The following is a 27492-nucleotide window of genomic DNA, read 5'->3' on the forward strand; positions in this document are numbered from 1 at the left end:
CACATTTCCCATTTCACATGAACCTAAAAAGGTCTCACTTCCTGTTTCCATCCCTAAGATGTTTGCCCTTTTCATTTCCTTTCCTAGCAACCTTGAAGCATATAAAGGAAGCAAGAAGCGATTATGGAAGCTAGTAAGAACTAACAAAAAAAAGCAGGTAAAACCTATATTTTTTACTTGAATGCATATTTAGGCTTTTTGTTCAAGAATATCCATTATGTGTAGGTTTTATGATTAAAAACATGCAATTTTTATAACATCAAAAAGGCATTTCCAAGATCGATGAGGCTTTAATTCCCTAGTGAGGAAAATGAGCTTCTCATAAAGTTGTAAAAGCATGGTTTCGTGCTTCTGAAGTGAGCTTTGACATTGATCTACCACACTTTTTAGGTATAGCAGTGTCATGGGGTCGCCCTATCATAACCAAGGGGTCTTCAGTTCAAATCCCAACTCGGTTATCTCCCAGCTTGCCCATCAAACTCAGAAAAGGATATAACAGGGTCACACTCACCTTCAGTGGAATTCGAAGGTCAAGTGGCTAACACATCGTGCTCTCCTGTTTAGAAAATGGGAGCATTTTGAATTCTCAGAAAAGCTAAAAGAAACTTTTGGGGGAAAATTTGTCATGAATTACGTGTCAGCAGACAGCTTTGAGGGCTTGCTTTTGAAATGCTACGATATGTAACCATGTTCCTAATAAAGAGTCAACGGTGGCGGTGGGAAAAGTTGTTTCTTTTGGGAGCAGAGGCTTCCTTTTACCAGTGAAGGCAACTGGTACACTCCTACATTAGAATGCTAGCATTTGGTTGTGGCTGAAACAATGATGGTGAGGGTAGTGGGTGTTGGCTTGGCTGTATGTAATACTAAGAACAGGTAGGATACATATGGATCTGGTACAAGCCGAAGCTCAGCTAGGTTAAAAAAATGGAAGTTCGATCTCAGTTTGATCGGTGTTTGAACAGTCTCCGCTTTGGTAAAACTCAAGCGAGCTTGAGTAATGGTTGTCTTGAGCACAAGCACACAACAGGGACGGACACAGAAACTTCTATCGTAGGACCGTCTCTGCAAACGCACACAGCTTGTGCATAAACTAGAAGGGGGAGGGATATGAACCTGCCACCTCGAGTGAAAGCCCAACACCCTACACCTTAAGGTAGGCTCCCTTAGTTTTTTTTTTTTTTTTAAATGTCTGTACAGTAAAAATGACGTGTTTTCCTAAAACCACAGAATTTGCGATATTCTTTTCAATGTCCAAAATCGTAAATAGCTAAGGTTAGAATGTCCCTTTTACCCTTCCCATGCTCGGAACTGATGAAGTTTCTGCCATCTATCGCTCCTCTCGCCGGGTGTCGCATATGCCCACTTAAAATGAGGTCTGCATATTTTTTTTGCGGACTTCACGAAGTTCGCATAAAATTATATGTGAACTTTCTGTCAAACTTGAACAAAATGAGGAAGTCCACATATTTTATGTGGACTTGAGGAAGTCTGAACATATTTTATGCGGACTTCTACAAGTCCTTCCTCAAGTCTACATAAAATATATGCGAACTTCCTCAAGTCCGCTTATATTTTTGGTGGACTTCCTCAAATTCGCCTATATTTGTTGTTTGCATGTTTAGGAGGAACAACTTATCTTGCAAATGAAGTTTTTCCTAAACCGTTCAATAAATCAAGGTGATCTTGGTAGCAGTGGAAAGCTAACGTCTTGATATGTCTCTTTTCATTTTTTTTGTTTTTCGGATTTTCAAAGCAGCTGGCTAGAAAATAGCATAGAACAAATGAAAAATGTGCAACCCTAGAGGGTACAGAGCATGTTTCTATTTTAGGTTTTGGAACTCAGAAACGAGAACCCTAGAGGGTTTTTTTGTTCTGACTCAAAACATGAAAGTTATAAGCATGTCACATAAAAATACAAGTTTTTGACATCTCATCGAAGAGATACGGATATGAGAATAAGGATTATTCTGCAAAAAAAAAATCACATATTTGAAAGAAAGTTCACATATATAGGAGAAGTTATCATGTGCAAAGAGTAAAAAGATCTTTTTAAATTAAGATATTTGTGATTTTGGACATGAGAGAGAATATAAAAAATTATAGGGTTTTTAGCAAAACACATTAAATTACCTGTACAGTACATTCATTTTCCTTTTTTTGGAAAATGACTGTCCTGTACAACAAATTTAATGTGTTTTCCCAAATGTCCCATAAATTTTGAAATATGCCCGATGACCAATTTTGCAGGTTCTCAACTTTTTAAGACCTTTATACCCTTAGCATGAGTGGATCTTCCAATTTTTGTGAATTACGTCACAATGCTCTCTCGATCTCACTAAATCTCACTAAAAATAAAATTTGCATGATATTTCCGTAGAATCATGAATTTTGCATAATATATGATGTAAAAATGACTATTTTACATCTTCTTCGTCATGTAACCCTCATGTGAAATTCCTCCTTGGTTCTTTCGGAACCCCCATGAAGAATTATGAATTGCACAACACTTGTGAAAATCTCTTTCTTGTGAATTTTGTCAAGAGTTTTATGTTGGTGATTGCAACTTTCGATGCAAAATTTATGAAAAGTTTGCAGAATTCACAGATTTTCGCATGTTGTCAACTTTAAGTGATGCAAGACTCCGTTTTAGCGTGTGAATTTACCTATACATATATAGTTGTTTGTATTCAAATTTTTTCTTTTTTTCTTTTTTATGTAGAAAGAATGGTAACCCTTTCCCTCTAGAATCCTAACCCTTTTGTATATACCCTTGTGGCGATTCATGTGAAAGTTTTTTTACTCTATTTCAATGTTCAATGACATTCCTCATTAGTTTTTTCGCTCAATTTTGGAGATTGCTATTGATTCTGAATTTTTTTATTTTTCTGTAGATATGAACAATTAATAGCCTTGTAGCGTTTTTTTTTGTTGTTGTTGTGGATGTATTATGTATGTTTATCTGTTGTGGTATTTTATTTATTTAACCTTATATTTTATTTAATATTTGACACAAAATTAACATTTAGGGTTTACTATGTTTAAGGTCTTTTTTTTATTTTTTTATAGTTAAACTAATGTTAGGCAGACCCCTACTTGTTTATTGATCCAATACTTGTGATTTGTGTACAAAAAATCACCCATGTATCAATGGATGCCAGTTTGGGGGTTGATCTTTCCAAATCTTGGTCATTCTCCCTATTGCTAACTGTGTTTGGTTTTTAACCAAAAAGTGTTGTACAAAATATGTAACAAATCTATAGACAACTACCCTCTTGGATCCCTTCCTTCTAAGGCTTGTAATACTCAATGGTAGACGTCCATTTGAGTTGTTTTATGATAACTTTCTCTTCCACTCATGCATTCTTTAGGATTTTAACCATGCTGACTATTTCCTATCTTTCAACTTCTCATCATGGGAAACCAGTTTGATTTCACTATATTACTTGTTGGAGTGTGTATCATGTACCCCATATACCATTTGTTTTGAAAGATACTTTGAATGTTAACCTTTATCGACCCTCTTGGAGGGAGTTCTTGTAACACTTGCGAATTTTGTTTATTTTAACTTTTAAATTTGAGTAAAAATCATGTTAAAAATTGGGTTAAAATTATATTAAATTCAAGTAAAATTCAAGAGTTCTAATTGAACTAGGACTCTAATTAGATTCATTATGAGCCGTAAATCTTGTAGGAGATCCGATTTGGCAATTTTAGATTTTGGTTGTTTCAAAAAATACATTTTTCAAAATGGACCGACATCCATTTTAGGTTTTTAAACTTGGATTGGATCTAGAATTGAATTTTTCAAAATTGACTGAGCTATGTTTTGGACCCAACCCAAAGTCCTTATGAGACCCATAGAGTCATGTTCAGCCCAATGGAGTGCAATGTGTCAACGCGGGGCCCATAAGGGTAGTGGAGGTGGCTAAGGATGTTTTAGTTTTTTCACCCTCTCTATGCCACATGGAAACTCCAGAATGCATGGATATTATACTAGTGGGTCCCATGACATTTGGAATTATGCATAATTATCTAAATAAAATAATTAATTTTTTTAAAATAATTAGAGAGGTTTCCATAAAACCTTGAGAGTTTGGTAACTCTCTCTTTCCCTTAGTTGGTAAGTTTGGAAAGTTACCTCTCTGTTATAAATATGAAATCTCTCTTATCTCTCCTATTTGAAGTCAATATCTCTCTCTCTGCCATCTTCTCCTTTCTTTCTTTTTTTAATCTTAGAGCTTTTTCAGCAGCCATTGAAGTTGCTCTAAGGTGCTAAGATGGGAGACGAAGGCGGTAGCACATTCAAAAACTCGGTTAAGGTAGGATTCATCTCACTCATAGTTGTAGATTGAATATAAGCGCATAGATCGTGCACCTTGACGACTCTACAGGTTGGTCCATGGTAGATCAGAACTCGAACAAGTTAGAAAAGTGTTTTAAAATTATTTTTTATTCAATATCATGCTTTAAAAAATATTGAAAAACACATTTTTGGTAAAACTATGTCTGAACGCCCAAACCGAGAAACCAGGTAGTGTAAAAAGTATAGTTTTGTGTTCCGACATGATACAATGAATATTTATTTTCTTTCATGTGTTTACAGTATGAATCATGCTTCTGAAAATTTTATTTTATGTGTTCTATGATGATTTAACATGCTAGCATCTTAAACTAGATATTATGTGCATAAATCATGAGTTATATGGATAGTTTAAGATCCGATGCATGTTTTATGATCATGTAATAATTTTCATGAGCTTACTTGGTGGGTAGGTATTATGTATAGGATTGATGCATGATTCAAAATGAATATTATACATTGATGCTTGTGTTTTCCTTATATTTAGCATGTTTAATATTATGATTAATATTTTGTCATGATTTTTCTTAACCAATTTATTATGGTAGAAAAATTATAGCTTTCAAACATAATCACTTTTGGTCAAATCCTTTTATAGAAACCTTTTAGACATCTGCAAGGTATGTCAGAAAAAAATTGGGCCATAGTGGTGGTACGTAATTGAGGGTTATGACTGCTTCAACACAAGACACAAATTTTGTCCTAAGTACATAATGATTTTCAAGAGACAGTTTTGCAGAAAATCCAATAAATTAATGGTTTAGTTTTTATAGCTTATTTTTGAATATGTTATGGTCATTATATGGATGAATATGAAAAAATTAATAAAAAATCAGATTGGTTATTTGAGAATCCTAGAGTCTCACACAAGTCAGGTATAATTCAGGATTTTGTAGAAAATCTAGATTTGGAACTATCTCAGGTAGCGTTCGGTCAAGAAAATCTAGAAAATGCATATGATAGAGTTTTTTTATGAAATTAAATATATTTGAAGGCTAACAAGTATACCTATCACCAAAAAATTTAAGTGGTTGAAAAAAAATTTCTGTTATATTCTAACAAAACTAAAAAATAGTTTTTGGTTCATGAATTTCTATGAACAAATGAAATTGGTTTTCTTTGAGATATTACTTGGATATGAGAGCAAACACCCTCTGGTATGAATGTAAGTTTTTAAGGGTTTGAATATATTGGATATGATAGTCTAACAGATCCATGAACAACATAAAAATTCAAACATATGTGGTCCATGGTACGGGATATGTCATGCCTTGTGAACTTGTCTTGTTCTAAATATTATTCTTGCTTATGATATGAAATATTAATCATGTATTTTTTAATATGTGATATTTCATGTTTATGTTGTATGCAAATATGTTGATAATTTATGCATGATGATATATGAGACTACGTGTCACCATATAATTTTTTAGCATGATAGATAGATCATATAGTGTTTATTGGCATACATGTGATATTTTATGTTATTCATAGTTCATGTTATATTAAATGAATCTCATGCATCATGTAGTGTGGTATGTGGCATGTGATGTATTGTAAGCCATACATTCACTGAGATCGTGGGTGAGCCAGGCTCAGTGAAACCAGGGGTGCTAGTAAGCACTAAGTTAAATATATGACTGACATGCTCATGCACACTTAAAGCCTTAAAGAGACATTGTTGGCTCATGGGTACCCATATGGGGTATGATCGCGAGCTCGGTCATGAATGACTAAAAAACACTTGTGTTATGTTGTTGTCCTCAAGTGAGACTGGGCTAAGAGAGCCTTAGTGATGAGAGCACTTAAATAACCTTAATAAAGAACACTCAGTAACCTATTCAGACCATGATTACCTTGGAAAGGGTGGTTGGTACACACGGTCAAGGAAAGTATTGTTGATGCTTTCGGAGAGCAAAGGCATCTCCATGGGTTCGTGTCCTCAAATGTAGGGACCCAGACTAACAAAAAGGCCTAAGTAGATAATCTATCGCTCTGCAGAGCAAGAATCAGGATTTTTCACGGTTCACTATGGGTTCTCACAGTCACAAGCCATCCCAATGAAAGTTTGCACACTCTTCAAATATTTGGGGTAATTAAAATATATAGAATAATAAACCTCCCAAATGATTGTTGAGTGGGAGTATACCCCCGGGGATGGAAAGAAAAACAATATAACAATGCATTAAAATATTCATAAGTGTCATATATAGTATATGTTTATGCATTCTATGCATATTTTTATGATTACATGCATAGGTGGTGAATATTGGTATACTTGGTTATGTATTTGTTTATGATTTGGATTTCTAATAGGCGGGGTTGCAGGTGCTCTTACTGGTGGAAATGATTTGTTAATTCTAAATTCTTGTGTGCCTATTGCTTATTGTGAAATCTTAATCCCTGTTGTGAATGTTGTCTGCCATGGAATTATCATATTATAAATGTTTTAGATTATGAAAAGATGTATGAGATATGTGTTATATTCTTTCTATGCCTATGTCATGTGATGTTTCTTATTGGGGCCGATGTTAATGCTCTGACTTTTTACATTTTCAGATAGCGAGTAAATTGGTAGGTGATGGTGGGAGGCTCGAGGTGGTACCAAAAGAGTCATATTCTTTTTAGGCTTCTAAGAGGACTTGATTTATTTTCATTAGTTATGATTTGAACATTTTATTGAACTTGTAAACTCTAATTAAGTGAGACTAGTTCTTTGAATTATTTCGATTTAATTAATAGTTTGATTCAGTTAATTATAGTCTTACACATGTGAATTGGGAACTGTAATCCACACAAGGCTTAAATCGTATTTAAAAGAGTTTTTATTTTATTCCTTAAAAATTGTGTAAAGGATATTTTTAAAAAATCTCTAAATTTTTGGTTAAAAAAATTTGGGCGTTACAATCCCAATATCGTAGGTGCCTCCATCTAGCTATCACTAGGTGTTCTGAATGTCTAAGAGTGTGCATCACCTGCTCGCTCACTTGCAAAATCACATTCTTTGTTACATGTTACAAGGTCTGGGCAACCCCTTTAAAAATTGCATATGTTTTCTTGTCATGTACTTATTATTCAGTGGTTTTGTCTTGGTGTATTAGGATTAGGGTTGACTGCTTACAAGCATTCAATTAGTTAAATGCGGTTAGGGTTGACTATGCACAAGCATTGAATAAGGGTTACAAGGGTTATTGTGGCGTGTTAGTTTTCTAAGTTATTGTTGTTAACTGAATGCTACATTGTGTGGTTGGTGTAGGAAGTTATGATGGCTCTGAAAGGGTAATGGTATTTTACTGTAGCACTAATAAACTATTTGGAGATCTATACTGGTCTCTAAAAATAATAACTATAAGGAATTTGTAACATTAATGTCTCATAAAATCGGATATGTGGAAGAATCACTAATCCTCTGGTATAAATGTTCTCCAAAATTAGATGGCTATCATACTTTGGGAATGTATTTAGCTAGTAGTTTTTAATGAATTGCTTTTTTATAATTTATATAGTTTTTTTCAATGAACTGCTCTAATGTTTTATGTTTGTTGTATATATCATAGGTATCTTGTGAAAAATACTATGTATAAATGTGGCAAAAGCAAGGTTTGTAATATCAGGTCACTAGCCCCAATGCCACCCCCAAGGAATGACACAATTGAGATAACTGAGGTATAATTATTAACATACCAAGTTATGTATATACAACCAATGATACTTATATGTACGTGTTGATATTCAATTATAATTGGCAATGAAAAGAGGGTGATGGGAATTAAGAAGGTATACAACAACCAAAGTATAGTAAATTGCTTTTATTCAGTGAAGAAACGTTGGTCAGTGAAGTGAGTATATCATATGTTATTTGGTTGTTTGTTTGTTATATTTATATGTTGACTCAATTAAATCTAACATGAATGTATCACTTATTTTGATAATGCAACACCTAGAAATATTTATAAAAAAACTCCAAAAGTATCACATAGAGCAAATGCAAGCAGGACGTCAAAGACCATTTACTGTACCACATATTTTTTTAAGTCTCGAAAGTGATGTTTTCATTGTTTCCCTACCATCTAATAGAAAATAATCAATTAAAATTCACAATAAATACTTTAAATATCAAAATATCAAGAATGAGCTCAGAATTGCTTGGAGACTGATCAATTGTCGTATAATACCCATAAATTTTATATAATTATTAAATAAATAAATATAATTTTTTATGTCTCGAATTTGGGTTGAACTGCTATTTGAATTAGGATTTAATTTGAATGTTAATTTGAATTTGAATCTCAATTTGATTTTAATTTTATTTGAAATTTAGTTTCAATTTGTAGTGAATTTCATTTGAATTTGAATTTTAATTTCATTTGAGTTTCAATTTATAGGAATTCAATTGAATTTGATTTGGAAGTTAATTTAGATTTGAATTGAACTAAAATAAAATTTGGATTTCATTTGGATTTGGATTTAGTTTAAGAATAAATTAGGATTTTGAATTAAGAAATTAATTGAGTCAATTAAGGAGTCTAGACCCATAGGTTGGGATGCCCCCTATATGGGCCCTCTTACTTGTCCAAATATCTTGTACTTTCTTAACTCTTAATTGCCTAGAAGTTATTATTTTGTTTAAAGTTAAATACTGAAATAGTTTCCTAATTAAAAAACAAGTCTAGTTGGCTAAATATTTAAAAGTTTTTTATTAGGTTAGGAATCCAATTTAACCTATGAATTTTAGTATATATGCAAATAGTAACTTAGGGATAGGCTTGAAAAGCTTTTCTTATGGGATTGAGAAATTTCATAAAATTTTATAAAAGGAGAGACCCCATTCATAACCCCTCTCTACTCTCGCTAACTCTTATCTCTCTCTCCCTTCTTTCTTTTTTCTTCTCCCTATCCCATGCCCCCTCAAGGAGAACATAGGGTTTGGTGTAGTTGTTTCTCCATTGGTGGTCTAACCAATGGAAAAAGGTGGTCTTGAAATAAGGAGGTTCACTAGTCTTTACGGTTTTCAGTTTTCGGTTTTTGAAATAAATACATTCTAACTATTGGTGTATGTATAATACTAAGGTACATGAGCATGGCATTAGGGATTTTCATATATATATATATCATAATTGATGTAGGAACTGATGTCATACAACCAATGAAGTATTAAAATCTCAAAAACCGTTTTTACGAAAATCATTTTTGGAGTTGTAGCATAGATCGAGTGGTTCTTTTGAAAAATTATTTTGTATGATTCTTGATCTAAGTTTGGTGTTAGATTTATTTATGAATAACATGTATTAAATTAGGTTCATGTTAGATCTATTATTAATTGTTTATTACTTATTTAAAAATCCAAGAATAAGATTCATCTATGTGAAATCGATTCTTTTGAAGAAAAACATGGTTTCTTTTGTAAGTATGTTGGATCTTGTATTTGATTCATGTTATGAATTTAATTTCTGTGATTCCAACATGCTTAGATATGTGTATTCATATATATGATGTGTTTACGTTGAATCAAAATCATAAGATGCATGTTTTTGGTGTTTGCTTTATGAAAATTACAATGTTCTTTAAGTGTTTCTCGAAAATACATGTTGTCATGTTATTTTTATTCAGACCAGTCTTAAAGAAAATTATGGTTATCCAAAATTATGAACCCAAACATTTTTAAATTTTATAAGAATGTTCCAAACATGTAGGAGAAATCCTAGAAAAAATGTGCGCTCATTTGAGTTCCGGGTTAGGAGATACGACATTTGCAAGTCAAAATAGAATTTCTGTCATGATAGAAAATTATACTGACTTGCAAAGGTCAAGTCATTCTGAATATCCACGTTCTCATACTTGATAACATGTGATGGATCATGGACATAAGTCTTCCCAAATATCCATGTCCTGATACTTGATAACATGTGATGGATTATGGACATACTTTCTCAACATAGACATGAAAGATAATATAGATTTATGTGTGCTAAGGAGGTAGCGCCACATGGTACACTGTTTCATCAATCCGTTCTAGGATTTCGAAGGGACCAACATATATGTGACCCAATTTTTTAGTTTTTTCAAATCAGAACACAATCTTGGTAAGAGATACTTTAACAAAAATGAAATCTCCTACAACAAAAGTGAGTTTTCTATGTCATTGGTTCACATAGCTCTTCTGTCGACTTTGAGTCATATGCAGTCTATTTTGTATCATCTGTACCTATTGAGTGTAATGCTACAATACGATTAGTGAATCCACGGTCTGCTCATCAACTTCGTCCCATAATACCAGTGATCAACAAGGCCTTTCGTAAACAGCCTCATAGGGAGTCATCCAAATACTAGCATGATGCCTGTTGTTATATGCAAACTCGACAAGTACCATGTGCATGTCCCTATCACTTTTTCAGTCCAGAATACAGGCTTGCAACATATCCTCTAGAGTATGTATCATCCTCTCCGACTAACCGTCAGTTTGGGGATGAAAAGCCAAACAAAATTTCAAATAAATTTTAAACCAAATTGAGATTTAAATTAGATATTAATTCAAATAGCAGTTTAACCCAAATTCAAGACATGAAAATTCATCTTTTTTTATTTAATAATTATAAAAAATTTAAGAGCATTACATGTAGTATCCATTCAGTGAATATGACAAGGTATGTTTAACGTTTACCTAACATAAATTTCTAACTGCACTTCGACTTTAAACTCGATTTTATGTTGCAGATCTTGATTTCTATTAATTAGAGCAATTATCATTGGGTTATTTAAAAAATAGATATGAATGTGAAAAAAATTAGGTTATACAATTTCATGAGCTCTACAAATCTTACTGATCAAAATGTTGGAGATATGGTATGATAACATTACTTATTTAATAATATGTTTATTTTTCTCAAGTACTTTTTAGGTTAAATATTGTATTACATGTTAATTTTTTTACAAGGTGGTTTGGCTACGACATTTACACTGACTGGATGACCAATGTTGTGCAAGATATTTTTAAGCAAACGAACTCATAATTACTTTGCACATGTTTGTTAACTCAATTCGTACGTGTATTTGTTCTTGACTTGGTATATGATTGTTACACGTATGATTGTAGAATATTTGGCCTAATGTACATGCAATACTTGGGTTTAGATAAAGAACTAAATTTTATGCAGATATATTGTAACGACCCCAACTTCGACTCTTTAAAAATTGGCAAAATTTTTTTTTTGAATAAATTGTGAAAATGATCCCAAAGACCCAGGGCTTTACAATCGTAATCACATCCACAACCACAAGAGATCTTACATTACCATTACTAAAAGTAATCTAATTTTATTCAATAAAATATAAAATGTTTAGAGACATGGACATGAATAATAATAAAATTAGCAATACTAAGAATGAGTCTCTAAAGTAGAGCCCCTCTGTCCAAACTGAACACTGTCTAGCAGTCATGTAGCCCTTGTAGCACTCTGGAGTAGCAAGTCTCATCACTGAGTCTCAACAACTGTGAAAAACACAAGAAGTAGGGTGTCAGAATATGAGATTCTGCGTACGAATCCCTCTTTCAACTCAAATAGGAATAAGAGAACATAAATGAGATTCACGTAGTATATTAGAAAAAATACAACAACTATTTCATGCTTCAATTGATCATTTATGCATTCTAAGAACAATAATTTTGTAACAGGAGACAATCACATCCCAAAATCCACTAAAATTGCATGATCTAATGTAGAACAGTAAAATTCATGGATTCAATGCACATACATGAATAACTTATTAAGTTATTATCAGAGTTTTCTTTATGTATGCATGTCCCTATTAAATGCACACATTTTTTTCTCTTTTTATTACCATAACCCACAGATACTCAAAACAGGTAAACGATTCTCGAGTTCAAGTTGGATCCCCAGTTGTAGCTTAACACACAAACTGGTATTTTAATATTGGGTTTCCTACTTGGCCCTCAACCGACTTCAGGATTCAACACCGTTCATCAAAATATTAAAATTCAGCATCTAATGTATGGACATTAGAGAAATCAACATCCACTAATGCCACTTTCTTGGTATACCAAAAATCACAGTTGTGTCTACACACCACCCCCAAGCAAAGTGACAAAATCTCCTTAAAACTGTGGCCGGGAAGTGAACCACCTAGTTGGGTTTAAGGGCATAATCACAGACGAAGTTTTAGTATCCTCGCGGTTCCTTAAAACCGTACTCCAGGATTCCCACACTAAAGAAGGGACATCCAAGAGAATATTAATTACAATGTTTTCTCATTTATCTTTTCAGTTAAAATAATGCTTTATTTCAATTCTTTTTTTTTGCAATTTGGCATGCAAAAGCCAAACATTCATGTCGCATTTCAATATGCAAAACTCATCACGGGACTATGACCCGTTATCACATGAAACAATGCAATTTGTTTAAAAACACTAAGTTAATTTTTATGATGCATAGACTAAACGTGGAGCAACACTTGCTCAAGGCCCACACAACCTACGATGATCCATTTTGACCACCGATGCATCCAAGGCAAAAACTATAGTGAGCATGCCACTTATGAAATCATTTAATATGCACTCAAATGTACATTCACTTGTATTAAGCAACATTATACATGAATAACAAATCTCTCATCTATATGATCACATGATGCAAAATACAACTTTCATTTTCGTGATTCTTCTCATGATCATTATGCACTTATCCATGTGATTTGGTAAGTGTCATAACCAAAAATCCAAATTTCATGGTGTACATTTTCATTTCATGCATATGTATATAGACATCACTTTAAATGTCAAAGCATGTATAACCGACATGCCCTTGCCATTTTGGCAACTTCGGGGTATAACACTCGTACCTATCGAGGCCATGCCATTGCTACCCGCACACAAGACAACATTGGTAGATATACATAACATATGCATAACAACTCAATAAATATCATGTAAAAATCTACACATGTATGTTCATGCAAAACTGCATATAATGTATGTCTGCGTCTATACATTTTCTTGCATGATACTAAACTTTTTAACATATATCAATCTAGAAATAACATGCGTCTCTCATTCATGCGAATCGGAACTTTTATGGCATAAGCATGTGTAATATGTGTAAATATGGACAATGACAATACATTAAAGCATAATCTTATACATGCTTAAATTTGCATATTTGTGTGCACAGGCTGAGTATTTATCCCATCAAAAAGTTGAACATATAACAAGGAAAATTTGAATACTTTAACCTGCGAAAATCAATATGTGAATTTTAACATGCATAAATCTGGAAACATTAACAGGCAACCCAATATGTAGGTATATATATATATATATTAAATGGCTCAACCCAGCCTACTCAGGTCGGTTGGCCCAACCTGATAAACTCTGTTCAGCCCAGTCGAACCTAGTTCGGTTGAGCCTAATAGGTTTCTATATCTGCCCAGCCAAAACTCAGTTTGACTGGGTTTGATAGGGCTAATGTTGGCCAAAAAAAATGTAACACACATATTTTTTTTTTTTTTTAGTTTTTTCTTTGACAGGGTTCCAGCCCACCTGCCAGCCAAACCCAGTTTGGCTGGTTTTGACAGGCTGTCAAACACCCTCAGCCGACACTGGTTCAACTAGGACTAGCCATCACCGTCTGGCCTAGCTGAACCTGATTCAGCTGGGCCTGACAAGCCCTGTAACTACCCAGCCAAAGCTGGTTCGGCCCTGGTTCGGCTGGGCCTGACAGGCTCAACAGTTACCCAGCTGAACCCAGTTCAGCCGGACCTACGAAAATGCTCTACAATAATAAAAAAAATATCTTTTTTTATTATTATTATTATTTGCTTGTAGACACATGGCTCAGTCGAACCCAGTTCGACTAGGTCTGTGCTCTGCTAAGACTTACCCAGCCAACATAGTTGGCTGGGTCTGTGCCCTGCTAATATTCACCCAACCAATTGTGTTGGTTGGGTCCAGCCATAGGAATATATTCAGCCAAAACCCAGGGTTCGACTGGGCCTGGTAAAAACATGGCCTATGACTTTTTTCAGATACATACAATCATGAATATTGCAGTGAATCAAACTCAATTAAAATTTCTGATGCACAGAACGAAACATATATATATATATTGTCAGTTTACCCAAACCGTAATAGATTCCATATTAAAATCAATGCTTCATATATATTCTTACACAAAATAGGCTTATATCAACGAGTTAGCTATTCTAATAAATCTATTTCAGAACTACTTCCAATAAACAAATTTGATGCTTACTTGATAGATTATGATTCTAATCTAACTGATTTAGGAATCCTACTGTGTATAGATCAGAAACTATAAGTGACTTGTGCAATCCCTGTCTACTTATAATAGTAGACCGATCTACACAAGGGACAACCAATCTGTACATGTATATATATTCAGTTTTTTTTTCTCACCATACAACAGATCTAGGCCAAATATGCGTATGGCAGTCATGGCCAGTCTGTTCCAACTTTATACTACATGTATGTGTGTTAGATTGGTCCAGATCCTCACTACATGTAGTCGATCTATGCAAACCTGCCTACTTATTAAAGTAGACAGATTTGCATACAAATTCATCTATCCAACCTTTTTCCAGATTTTACTTTCATGAACGGGGAAATCAATAACAAGATATATTCATACTTAACACTATCAAAGGAGAATAAATCGGATTCATACCTTCTAGAATCTGATTTACATCTTCTTTTTCCCATGTGAGAAGAGAGAAGGGCCCTACCTTTTTTTTTTTTTGAGATGTGAAAAGAACCCCATGTGCTTCTTCCCACGTCTTCTTCCTCTTCTTCCCACGTCTTTTTCCTCTTCTTTACACGTCTCTCTCTCTCTCTCTCTCTCTCTCTCTCTTTCCTTTTTTTATTGAGGAAGCCTCTAGAGGTGACACCCCTCTAGGGTTTCCTCATATGGTGGGCTCGAGATAGAGTCCCACTCTATCTCCAAATCCCAAATCCCACATTCACTATTTTTTTCTCAACCTCTTTTGTTAACTTTTTGAAACATTTTTATTACTTTCCTTCTTTCACTAATTTCTCTTCTTTACCCCATTTTACTTACCTTTTTCTCTCCTCATTCTATGGTTAGGGTAGATTCTTCTCAAGATTAACCATAAGGTAAGTTTTGAAATTTGGAATTAATATCTATTAAATAATAAATTAATTATTTATGACTTATTTATTACTAAATAATTATCCAAAAGCTTCCAGAAGGAATCTTATCCCTCTAGGGGCCTTTTTAACTTTAATTTAACTTTAAATTTAATATAAAAATGAATTTACAACTATATCATTGTTGGGTATGGGTTTGGATCTAGATTCAGATCCAAGATCCAAATCTATATCTAAACCCCATTTGGATCCTAAGCTGGATCAAATCCTAATTAATATGGGTCTTGGACAGAGTCCAGAACCATGTTAATTTGGACCAAAAATATTGGATCTAGCACGATCCAAATCTGGACACGGCCCGTCGGTGCAGTCCCTTTTTGAAAAAAATGATTTTCGGGCCAACTGTAGCTCGGATTGGGAAAAGTAAAATATCATTGGACTCGAGTTTTTGAGATGCATTCAACGACACATACTTTGAATTATGCTTCCAAAATTTGCCTGAATTTAACCCAAATTTTGCTCAAAATTCGCTTGAATTTAAAAGTAAAAAATAAAACTTTTTCACACCTTTTAATTGGCCCGCTTAGACCTTGTCGATGAGACCTTGGTTGATTCCAGGCTCAAAGAACATAGGCCTATTATCGAGGTTTACCCGATTTTTCTTCTATACTTCGCCAAATTTTTGAAAAACTCAAATTCAACTAAGTATGAGAATACAAGATATTACATATATTGTATGCTATGTTTTATTTTTTTATGTAAGCTATTGTTAGTTGTTTACTAATAACCCTTTTTTTAGATTAATGTATCTATTTACAAGAAGCATATGATAAAATTATAAAAATGTGAGAGGAAGAAAGTCCATTTGCAGTGGGTCAAAGAGATGGTTGAGGGGAAGAAGAGAGGGCATCGGACAATGAGGTATCAGATGGCAAGAAAAAGTTAGTTGAGCTCTGAAAAATCCTGGATAGCTACATTGATGGTTATGTATATTCAATTTTGACAATAAAAAATATAGATATAATTTTGATAGAATAAACAAAAACTTTAATATCATTTGGGTGTAAAATTCATTCATGGTTGTATTTAAAAACTTTATTGTAATTTTGATGTTAAGTTGATAGAATTTATAGTTATTATGTTATGTTTGTGGATGAATTTTAGTTATAAATTTCAGAAGTTTTGTTTATATTTATTGTCAAATTGTTAAATAGGGGATCTATTCTGTAATAGTGAAATTTAAAGCAAATATATCACATATTTGATAACATTTTGCATATAAGCAAGAAATTAGCATATTTTAAAGAAATTCACATACATACATGTGATTTTTCATAGGAAATTTGCATATATACATGTAATTTTGCATAGAAAATTTGCATGTGTACGTGCAAATTTATATAAGAAATTCACATATATGCATATAAATTTATATAAGAAATTTACATGTGTATGTGTGTATTTGCATTAGAAATTCTCATATTTTGAAGAAAGATCAAATGTTTTATATACGTACGATGTATTTTTTTATATATGCAAATTTTCCATCATTTTGCAAAATTTTGTACATATGGAGAAAGTCCAATTACGTGCGAATTTGCATAGGAAATTCACATATTTAGTTGAAAATTCACATGTTTTATATAAGTGTAATCTATTATGTATATGTGCCAATTTTTCATCTTTTTGCAAAATATTGAATATAAAGAGAAAATTTGCTTATTTTAAAGGAAACTCGCATGTATACGTGAAAACTTGCATAAGAAATTCGTATATTTGAAAGAAATTCACACAATTCAATTTTGAATTTGAGCACATTTCAAACTGAGAATTTATCTGCTATTACACAACTTAATCTTTAATTCAAATACGCTTGAAACATCATTTCAAACTAATAATTTTCATGTTATATACAACATTTAAACTTTATTTCAATAGTCACCTTTTATATATACAATTCAATTTTCATTTTAAACTTCTACATAACATAATCATCTGTTATATATGCAATTCAATCTTCAATTCAAATACATTTTAAACTTCAATTCAATAAAATACCATCTATTATATACATAATTCAATCTTCAATTCAAATACATTTCAAACTTTCTTTCAACAAAGTATCATTTGTTATATACACAATCAAATCTTCAATTCAAACAAATTTTAAACTTCATTTCAACACAATCACCTATTATATATTAAATTCAAACTTTATTTCAAACTTCAATGAAATAAAACATTGTCTATTATATACACAATTCAATTTTTATTTCAAACACACATCAAACACATAGACATATAAAACTCAAACTAATAAAAAAATGTTAAACAATAATTAAATTACAACTTCATTTACAATAATATACATAATGAAGTTTAATGTTGTTTTTATTTTATAAAATAATCCAAATATATGCAATCACTGCTCATATTGCTTAAAGCATATAGTAACACCTTATTGACCTTATCCATGTTTTTTATAAGGCTAGATTGACTTTGTAGCATAGCATCCTTTACTTTAAGCAACTCTCTTAGCTTGCCAATTTCTTTCCTTAAAACGGTCACATCTACATCTACTCTGGTAGCACTTTTCCTTGTGTGCTTCGAACTCTTTGCCCCAACTTCCCCTTCTATGGATGAGTTGACGATGTCTTTTTCATCATTGTACCAGTATTCAAGTTCAAATCAAAACAACACCAAGTAATCCTTCTTCTGATCCTTGAATGTGTCATGAACAATTTTGCTTACTACACCAGGGTGATGGGGTGGTTGCCGAACAAAACTAAATTATGAAACCACTCAGCTGGCTAGTTGGTGCTCAACTTTATTCATGTTGTGCAACCAAATATCCCTCATCGCAAGGCCCTTCACTGCCACAACCGCATCTTGTTTATTCTCATCCACCACGTCTACGTAGAGGCACTACGTTACCTGTGATAATACATTCATGGATAGTCATATATTCCATTATAGCAAAAATTGTAAGAAATTATTTCAAGAATACTTACAAGTGTCATGGTCATCTTGCATAATTTTGCAACACAAGCTTCCTTACTGATATGAGGACCTAACCCTCTTTGATCATTCCTACCCTCATCATTCTGTGACTATCTCCACATGGCAATATAAGAAAATTTACAAAAAATATCATGTCTCAAGGGCCTTCCAAAATAATATGTGCTCCCATATCCAGATCAACAATGATCAATACACAGATTAATACAAATTAACACACAATATTGTACATCAATAATTTCTACATAATGTTTGAGTATAAATAAAAAATTAAGAAAAAATAAAAGAATGAATACCTCCGACAACAACAACATTCTCACAATATTTTTTCTATCATTCCTGCACTCATTCAAACTTGCATATAGATGTGCAAGTGTGACATCTTTCCATGCATACTCATCGATGCGTTTCAGTGAGTGCAACTTTTTCAAGTACGATCCATGGATCATCTTACCACTAATGCCGATAAATAAACATGTGCCAAAAAAGTAGAGCAAGAATGTTCTCAATTCCATGTTCAGACTATAAATGTCATTCACTCTAAAATTGGGCGGCTTCACATTCGAATTCTGTGAAACAGTCATGTCATAGTGACTCCTAGACCATCCTAACTTGAGCTTGTCACCTTCAAATGCACCCTCCCCCCCCCCCCTTCTAGGAGAACTTGACCCAAGTGCTTAAAATCTCTCCAATGACATCCAATCATAGGCTCCCCGAGGCACTTAAATCTAGTGATTCATGTCACGTCCTCCAATGTAATAGTCATCTCAATGCTTTCAAAGTGGAATGTGCTTGTTGACAGATTATATAGCTGAACAACAAACTCTAGGAGACTGTGACTGGTGTTCCACGATATGATGTCTAGTAATTTTAAAAAATGTATCTAATTCATCCAATCCTTCGCGTTCGTCAGTGCTTGGAACCACAAGTATGCTCAGAACTAGTAAAATCAGTGTGTGCATAATGTTAGACCCTCTGAATATTTTTCATATGGATCCTGCATACACAAACCAATATAACATTTTAAGGATTGAAATGAAAGATTCAATCTACTTGTCTGTAGCCTAAAAGTATGATTTTACACATATACACAAATGGAGAAAAGTACTTCTAGACCAGCATCAAACCTTGTTGGTTGTTGTGACCACTTTCTCAAAGCATTCACTATTTTCAATCCTCGGAGAGGAGGAACCTCAAACATAGTCTCACTCTCTTCCACTTCTTGCAAACCATCCACGACTGTCTCAACTTCCGAGCTCTCACTCTCCTCCACTTCTGGGCCCTTACTCTCCTCCACTCTCTAACCATCTTCATATCTTCCTCTTGCTGAAGTAGCTCATCCTCCTTTGGACAAGATATTTTTTCTCTATTCTCCATATCGCCACTGCCACTACAGGTGGCTGCATCTACAATTTGATCTAGCTAGGGATTGAGGTTAGCAACAACCTTAGGGTGGGTCAATAGCTTAAACTTTTTCACCAATGGGTTCCCCTCCTCCTTCTTTGGTGATTCCAGGATAGGAGACAATATTTTGGCTGCAATCTCATCAGCCTTTTTATAACTTTAGTCGCATCTTTGGGCCATTATGAAACTGCTAATTGTTGTTTTGTTGAATGTGCCAACAACTGCTGGGTTGAGCGAAGATTTCTACGGCCCAACTTGGCGAGGGTGTCTTTTTTTATGCATTATATTTGTCACCTAAATTTTTGGCTTCGGAGTAGGCTCCTTCTTTACACAGAGGACATACTTATTGTATGTTTAAGTATAGAAAATATGACCCACTGCATAAGGATCATCAAGTGCTTGAGGTTGTGTGTTTGAAGTACTTTTACTCTTCTTTGACAAGCCTATTGTAAGCTATGCATTTTTTCACTTCTCTAGTGTCATATTATAATACTCAAAATAAAAAAATCCTATAATAACAAAAATGCATACTAGTATACTGAAAATGCATGATAAAGAATATTCAATTTTTTTTAATACAACAAAAAAACTCAAAAACAGACAAAACAACAAATCAAATCGAGGATAAAGGCATACCAATGTTTAAGAAAACAAAGTGACAAACAGACACACACATGCAAATGTGAGAAACAAACGAAAACAATAAATTATAATGGATAATATACATGCAAAGATAACTTAAAACCATGCAAAATAAGTGACTCATGTTAATGTTTCATTATCTTTTTATTTGTTTTTTGCTTCTCTCTCTCTCTCTCTTATACATTCCTTACACAAACACAATTCTAGCGCTTATGGATGAAACACTAGGTGGTACAACAAATCTTTAATAAGAAATTAAACAATAAGAAAAACAAAAATTTCATCTATTCTTTAACCAATATGTGGAAAACAACCTTATCAGAAGTTAAAAAACATGATTCATCTATGAAAACTGATCTTATCGAAAAAAATTGAAGGATTGGTTGAAATAGTCGTTGATGAAGTATCATTGATGTGTGTTTTGCCAGAAATAGTCATCGAAAATAGTCGCTGAAAATTTTACTAGGGAGGAAGAGGTTTGAAGGACTATCAGTTGGGGACTACAAAAAAACTAGGTTATGCAAAAATAGCTCTGGGTTGCGCATAAATTGTTTTAAGGAACAAAATGTTGCTTTTAATACTTGTAGAATTCTCATGTTGAAAATGAATTTTGTATTACCTCATGCGAAACTTCGCGATTTTTACAAACCTTTTAGGAATTTCAGAAACATTTTAGGAATTTTACAACCACCAATGTGAAACTCCTGATAAAATTTGTACTCTAAATGCCTATATATATACAAGTAAATGGGCACGCTAAAATGAAATCTTGCATCACTTAAAGTCAATAACATGCGAAAGTTCAAAAATTCTGTAAACTTTTCATGAATTTCACATCAAAAGTAAACTTTTGCAACCACCAATGCAAAACTCTTGACAAAATTTGCAAGAAAAAGACTTTCACAAGAAGTATTGCGTAATTCATAATTCCACATGAGGGTTGTGAGAAAAAGAAGATACACATGTTCATTATGCGAATTTATTTTGTTGAGATGTAAAGTAGCCATTTTGCCATTGTATATTGTGTGAAATTCATGATTTTTGCAAAAATACTGTGTGGATTTTGGTTTTAGTGAGATTTAGCGAGATCGGAAGAGCGTTGTGACATAACGGATGAAAATCAGGAGATTCGCTCGTGATAAGGCACTACAAGGATGAGGGTCAATAGCAGCGACTCTTTAACGGTGATAAGAAAAGTCGCCGCTATTGACTTAGCAATAACAACGACTTTAGATATCCCTGTGAATACCTTGGCCCCCCATAAATATCGCTATTAAAGACATGTCTATAATGGAACCTTTAGATAGCGTCATTATAGGTATGTTTATAACAACGACATTACATGGCCGTTACATATGTCGTCGTTATAAACATACCTATAACGATGACTTTAGATATCACCATTATAGGTATGTTTATAACGACGATATTATATGGCCATTAATTATTGATGCTAATTTTTTTTTATGATAATATTTAACAGACATATAATATTACCGCTATTAATATATAATGGCAAAATATAAATGTCATCGTTATTGTTGCACCCAAAATCTTGGAGAGCCTTGCAACGTGCCATAGGTATGGGACTTGGTGCGGTGCATGGGGTTGAAGAGACGTATGCATGCCACTGTTAGTGTCGTGTGCCTGAGCTTGGCACTGGGTTGTGCAAAGGGGTGTGGCATGTGCACGGGTTGGTGTAACGCAGGTGCTGAAAAGGTGTGTGCATGTCACTGATTTCGTCATATGCCTGAGCTTGGCACTGGACAGTGAAAGGAGTGTGTGACATGTGCACTGGCAAGGTGCAGTGCACATTCATAAGAGGCGCGTGCATGTCACAGATGGCATCCTGTGCTGGAGTGGGGCACAGGGCTGTGCAAGGAGTGTGGCATGTGCACAGGTGTGGTGCAGTGCAGATGCGGCAACAAATGCATGGATGTGTGTGAAGTGAGGTGGAAGTGCCCCAAGAGTGATGGATTGGTTGGTTGCGGCGTGCATGAGGCAGTCGGGCCAACCCCGTGGCAAACAGGCCTTGCCCATGTGTGCAGAGTTTGGTGCACATGCAGAACAGTGGTGTCGTGTGTTGCACAGACCATTGTCATGCGTGGTGCATGTGGCGTGCGAAGCACAACATCCGGTGGGCACGTAGTTGCGGTGAGCTTGGTAAGGGCTTGACATGTGCAGCAATGTGCGCAGTGTGGGCACAGTTGCGTGCACAATCTTTGAGGTGATAATCCAACAAGCATTTGAAGTTGTTTGGGGCCAACATCGAAGATTCACCGTGTAAATAGACTATGGGGAACGCGTGGGTGAAGGCGGATTTGAAGAATTCGGAAGTTGAGAAATTTATGGTTTCCCAAGTGTTATTCGGGTTTCTCTTGTTGGCAGGGGCCTGGCTCCTAAAACACCTATATAGGGGACCTTCTGTTTGAGCTGTTTGGCACATGTTGCAGCAGTTTGGCATAGGCACCCCCTATATCGCACGGGCAGCACTGGGAGTGCATGGGGGTGTCCGTGTGTAGTTCAAATCCCCCATGGGGCATAGGTAAAGGCCTTGGGTGCGTAGGCAGGCGGCTCTTGGTGCGGCGATGCGGTCCCAACCATGCCAAGTGGCATGGGGTTGTGCAAGTGAGTGCACAACGCCGACGAACGAGTTTGGGTGGTGCTGTTCGCTATGGCAGAAAATCATCAACTGGTCTGCGGACTGGGGGTCGAAAGACCTTGTCCCTTCTATGGTGAGGTTATGGTATGGGTGTGCCCATGGGATCGTGATCTGCTCCATGGCACGCGAGGCCAAGCTAGCTATGCGTTGTTGGTGTGGATGGCTGGAATTCAGGAAGGTTGTCTCGAAATGATGGTTGGAGGCATGGCATACATCGATAAAGGCTTTGGGGATGTGCCATGCTCCCCATGACCTGTGTTGGATGTTGGTTAAGTTGGTAATGCCGTAAGACATGTTTCAGCTATTGCCAACACGTGCTTGCTTGTGGGAGTAGTAAGGCATGGTTGACTTGGCGGTTGAAGGTGCTAGCCGGTATGGGACGACTGTGCACGAAAGTGGCGATCGGATACGCAATGGACCATGTTTGAAAGGACTTATTAGAAATTGCTAAGTTGACATTCCGCTGGGTAAGAAGTTTACGTGTGGGAAACACGTGCTGTGAGGCTGACTAGGCCGTGAGGCCTAGTGCCGCACAGGCCTTCCTTGGCTTGAAATGTGAAAAATTTGGCCTTGGAAAATTAGCCCGTGACAGTTATAGCCTTGGACTATAACAATGATATTATATGGTTGTTAATTATTATCGTTAAATTTTTTTACTATTGTTGCGATTGATATATAACAGTGAGATAAAAGTCACACTGTTATAGCCATTATCTATAAGAACGACATTTTGATCACCGTTATAGCCCTTCTCTATAACGACAACATTTTGGTCACCGTTATAACCTTTCTTTATAACGATGGCATTTTTGTCACCATTATAGCCTAGTATTTTAAAAGGGCTCGACGAACCTTTTTTTTTTCTCTCTCTCTCTCTCTCTCTTTCTGCGATGGGAGATCTATCGTCAATGGCGATTTTTGAAGGCGGTTTACCTGATCAAAACCAATTTGAAATCTCAATTTAAGTCTGTGCTATAAAAGCTAAAACCCTCGGTGGGCGAGGGAGGGAACTAAGGATGAAATCATGAGAGGGAGTGGTCTCGTTGTGCTTCTCTTCTAAAAAAAATAGGGCAAAGGGAATGAGCTTAGAGATCTCTCGTCAATGGTGATTCCATCGAATTCTGGCATTTTCATTGCTCTCGTTGGGTTCTATTCTCATTTTTTTTCTCTCATATTTGGGTTCTCTTTGCGAATTTGGGCGTTTCACACTCTCGTTGCTTGATATCCCTAAATGTTTTCTATTTCTTTGTGATTTTTGTTTTTTTAGATGTTTTTTCTAGTTTCTTATCATGTTTTTTTAATCTTGAAACAATGTTAGCTAGATCTAGGGAGTACTCACTTTTTTGTTTTTAATTTGACTCTCTTCAGCTATTCTAGGGTTTTGATTCTCTGGAGCTCATTTGATGAGTTCTCATAATTTGCCTTTTGATTTTAGCTTTGGTGTTTCTTTTGCAGTCCGTGTCTTTTTCCTTCCATTTTTTCATTTTTTTTCGTCTTTTTTTACAGCAAGTTCTAGTATTTTTAGCATATTTCAGTTTTACTTTTTGATTTCTGTTGTTACAGTTATTTTAACGAGAATAAACAAGTTTATTTAGAGAGAATGGTGGAGGATTTTACCATTTTTAAGGGTTTTGTTTCCCTTTTGCTCAGCTTTTTGTGAAGGTTTTGGTTATTAACCTATCTCACATGGATATGGCTCTAGACACAGGGATGCAACCTTTTGAAATGGCTTTATCTTTCAGTCAACTTTAGGGGTTGTTAATTGGTGAGCCGTATTTCATATAAAGTTTAGTAATGGTTCCATTTTGTTGGAGCTGTTACTTGCAAGTGCATCATGTTGTCACTTCATTGACTTTATTTGCTGTGGTGACAATGTTCTAACTATGTGACTTACAGAAAGAAAATTGCATAGCTTCTTAACATTGGTGTATTATTGGATATTGTTGATGAAATTTTTTCCCGACGATGGTACTTGTCATTGAACGATGTTTCTATGTTTAAAGACATATAGCTAATGTTTTCTCCATCATTCTGGTAAACAAATTTCTCCAATTGTTGCAGATATTCCGTTACCTTCTGTTATGGCTGCCAGAACTGATGATACCGAAGACACAAGTACAATTCTAAACTTCTCGATACTAATTGCAATCTAATGATTTGAAATTACTTTGAATTTGATGGTGTTTTTTAAGTTGACATTATTCCAAACTTTTGGTCTCCTTTAAAGTTGATTTTTTTTTTAGAATATCTATAGGCTAGAAGAAAAAAATTATCACTAGTAATAAAATTTAAAAATGAGAGCTTCCCTTTTCCACTATTAATATGTTTCTTACATGACTTACAACTATGAAATATAATTGATGTAGATATGTTGATTATTTTTTACTGTTTTTTTTCAAATTATTGAGGTTTTGTTTCTCCTTTCAGATCATGAGAATCAACTACTTGAAGCTAACACATGGCGTGATCTTTCCTTGGATCTTTCCTTGGATATTGCGTAGTGTGTTTATAATATTATGAACATGTTTGTTAAAAACTTATGCTTATGTGGATGTCCTCTCTAATATTCCCTCATATTTGTAGTTGTACAGCCTTTTATTGTTGCTGCTCCCCATGGTTGGACAGGCCTTTTGTTGTCTGAAATGGCAGTATATTTGTCAGGTCCAGTTTTCATTACCTTCTACTTTGTTTCTCTTTCTGTTTCTAATAGATGAATGAATCTCTAATTTTCATGGAAAATTGAACATCTAGATGAGTGGTTGTCTTGAAAAATGATTTGTTCAGAAATTGCAAACCTATTACGACTCTAGTGACTCTACTATGTTCTTTAGAAATGGCTAACATTAGTTCTTTTGAAATGGCTGTGAATGCCAGTGTTTGGTTGGCTAATCATATGGATTCTAGCTAATCCTAGTTTTGAGATTCAAATTTGCAACCCTTGCTGATAAACCAAAATTAGTGGTCTTTCTCTTTGCCTCCAATTTCTTGCACTATCGGTCTAAGATGAATGTTCAATGCCTTTGTTGATTTTTTCTTTTCCCATTTCCTACTAAACTATGACAGGAGAATAAAAAATATTGAGAAAGGGAAGGCAATAATTTCTCATAAAGATGAGATAATGAAGGCAATTGGAAAGAAACTGGATCATTATTAAAAAAATTAATATAACAAATTTATTTTTGTAATGTGTCACCATTGTTGACCTTAATCTATATCGCCGTTACAAGCCATTATAGCATATAACGATGACTTACTTGTCGCCATCATCAACTATAACGATGAGTTAATTCTCTTTGTTACAGGCTATAACGGTGACATAGAAATGTCGTCTTTATAAGGCGGGACACCGTTATTGGTGTTCTCAATTATGGCAAATTTTTTTCCCGATCTTGTGTCACACATTAACGATGACCTATAAATATTGTCATTATTACTCAACTAAGGCAAAAAATTGGTGATCATTTTTTATCACTGTTGTAGACCTATAGCGATGATAAATAGGGCTACAACAGTGAGAAAAGTCGCTGTTGTTGACCTTCATCCTCGGTGAGGGCAAAATGGCCTTAAAAAATCAAGATCCTACAAAATTGAAAATCCGTTATATTTCAAATTTTGTGAGGCATTTGGGAAAACATGTCAAATTTATTGTACAGTACGATAAATTTTTTTTTTTTAATATTTTAAAAATGCAACCAAGCTTCCCTATATGCATATAAGGTGAGCTTAATCGGGCTTACCAGGGTTAATCAAGCTTGGCTCATTTATGATGATGATCCTGAGCTTGGTTTCTGAAATAGATTCTTTTACCCTCTCGGATGAGCTAAGAGCAGGCTTGAACGAGCTGAGTCTAAGTTGAGCTTTGTGTAGCGTTGCCTATCCAGACCATATGTATTGTTAAGGATAAATTACAAGCATAGCTACAAAATATCGTTATCAGAAAGTATCAGCAAGTAAAATCTCAAGATAAATTACATTTTTTAACTTTAAAAGATCTAAAAAATATTATGTAAAATCGTATATAAATTAAAAATATACAAAAATAGCTAGGCCTAGAGAAAACCCTCATCAACAACCCCACATTCTAGGCCTCTAATTGGACAAACTCTTGAGGGGCCCCTTTTACATGAGAGTACACCCATTCTTATTTGCTATATAGAAACCTTGGAAATAGATGCCTTTAACATTGTTAATATGTGACTTTGTAGTTTTCGATCAATGTTGTCAGTATCGGTGCGAATTAGCCTGAATCGGAATTAGTATCGTATAGGC

The 27492-nt window shown here is 34.5% G+C and overlaps 1 long non-coding RNA gene across 1 annotated transcript; it reads left to right on the forward strand.

Moving 5' to 3' along the window:
• The first annotated feature begins 24075 nt into the window (after nt 1-24075).
• Nucleotides 24076-27287, forward strand: LOC149848782 (uncharacterized). Its single transcript, XR_016433100.1, has 2 exons — nt 24076-25338; nt 25651-27287. It is a non-coding gene; the product is annotated as an uncharacterized LOC149848782 (long non-coding RNA).
• Nucleotides 27288-27492: the final 205 nt, after the last annotated feature.

Source organism: Nuphar pumila, chromosome 1 (assembly GCF_984573655.1).
Source record: "Nuphar pumila chromosome 1, dmNupPumi1.hap1.1, whole genome shotgun sequence".
In the NCBI taxonomy this organism is placed as follows: Eukaryota; Viridiplantae; Streptophyta; class Magnoliopsida; order Nymphaeales; family Nymphaeaceae; genus Nuphar; species Nuphar pumila.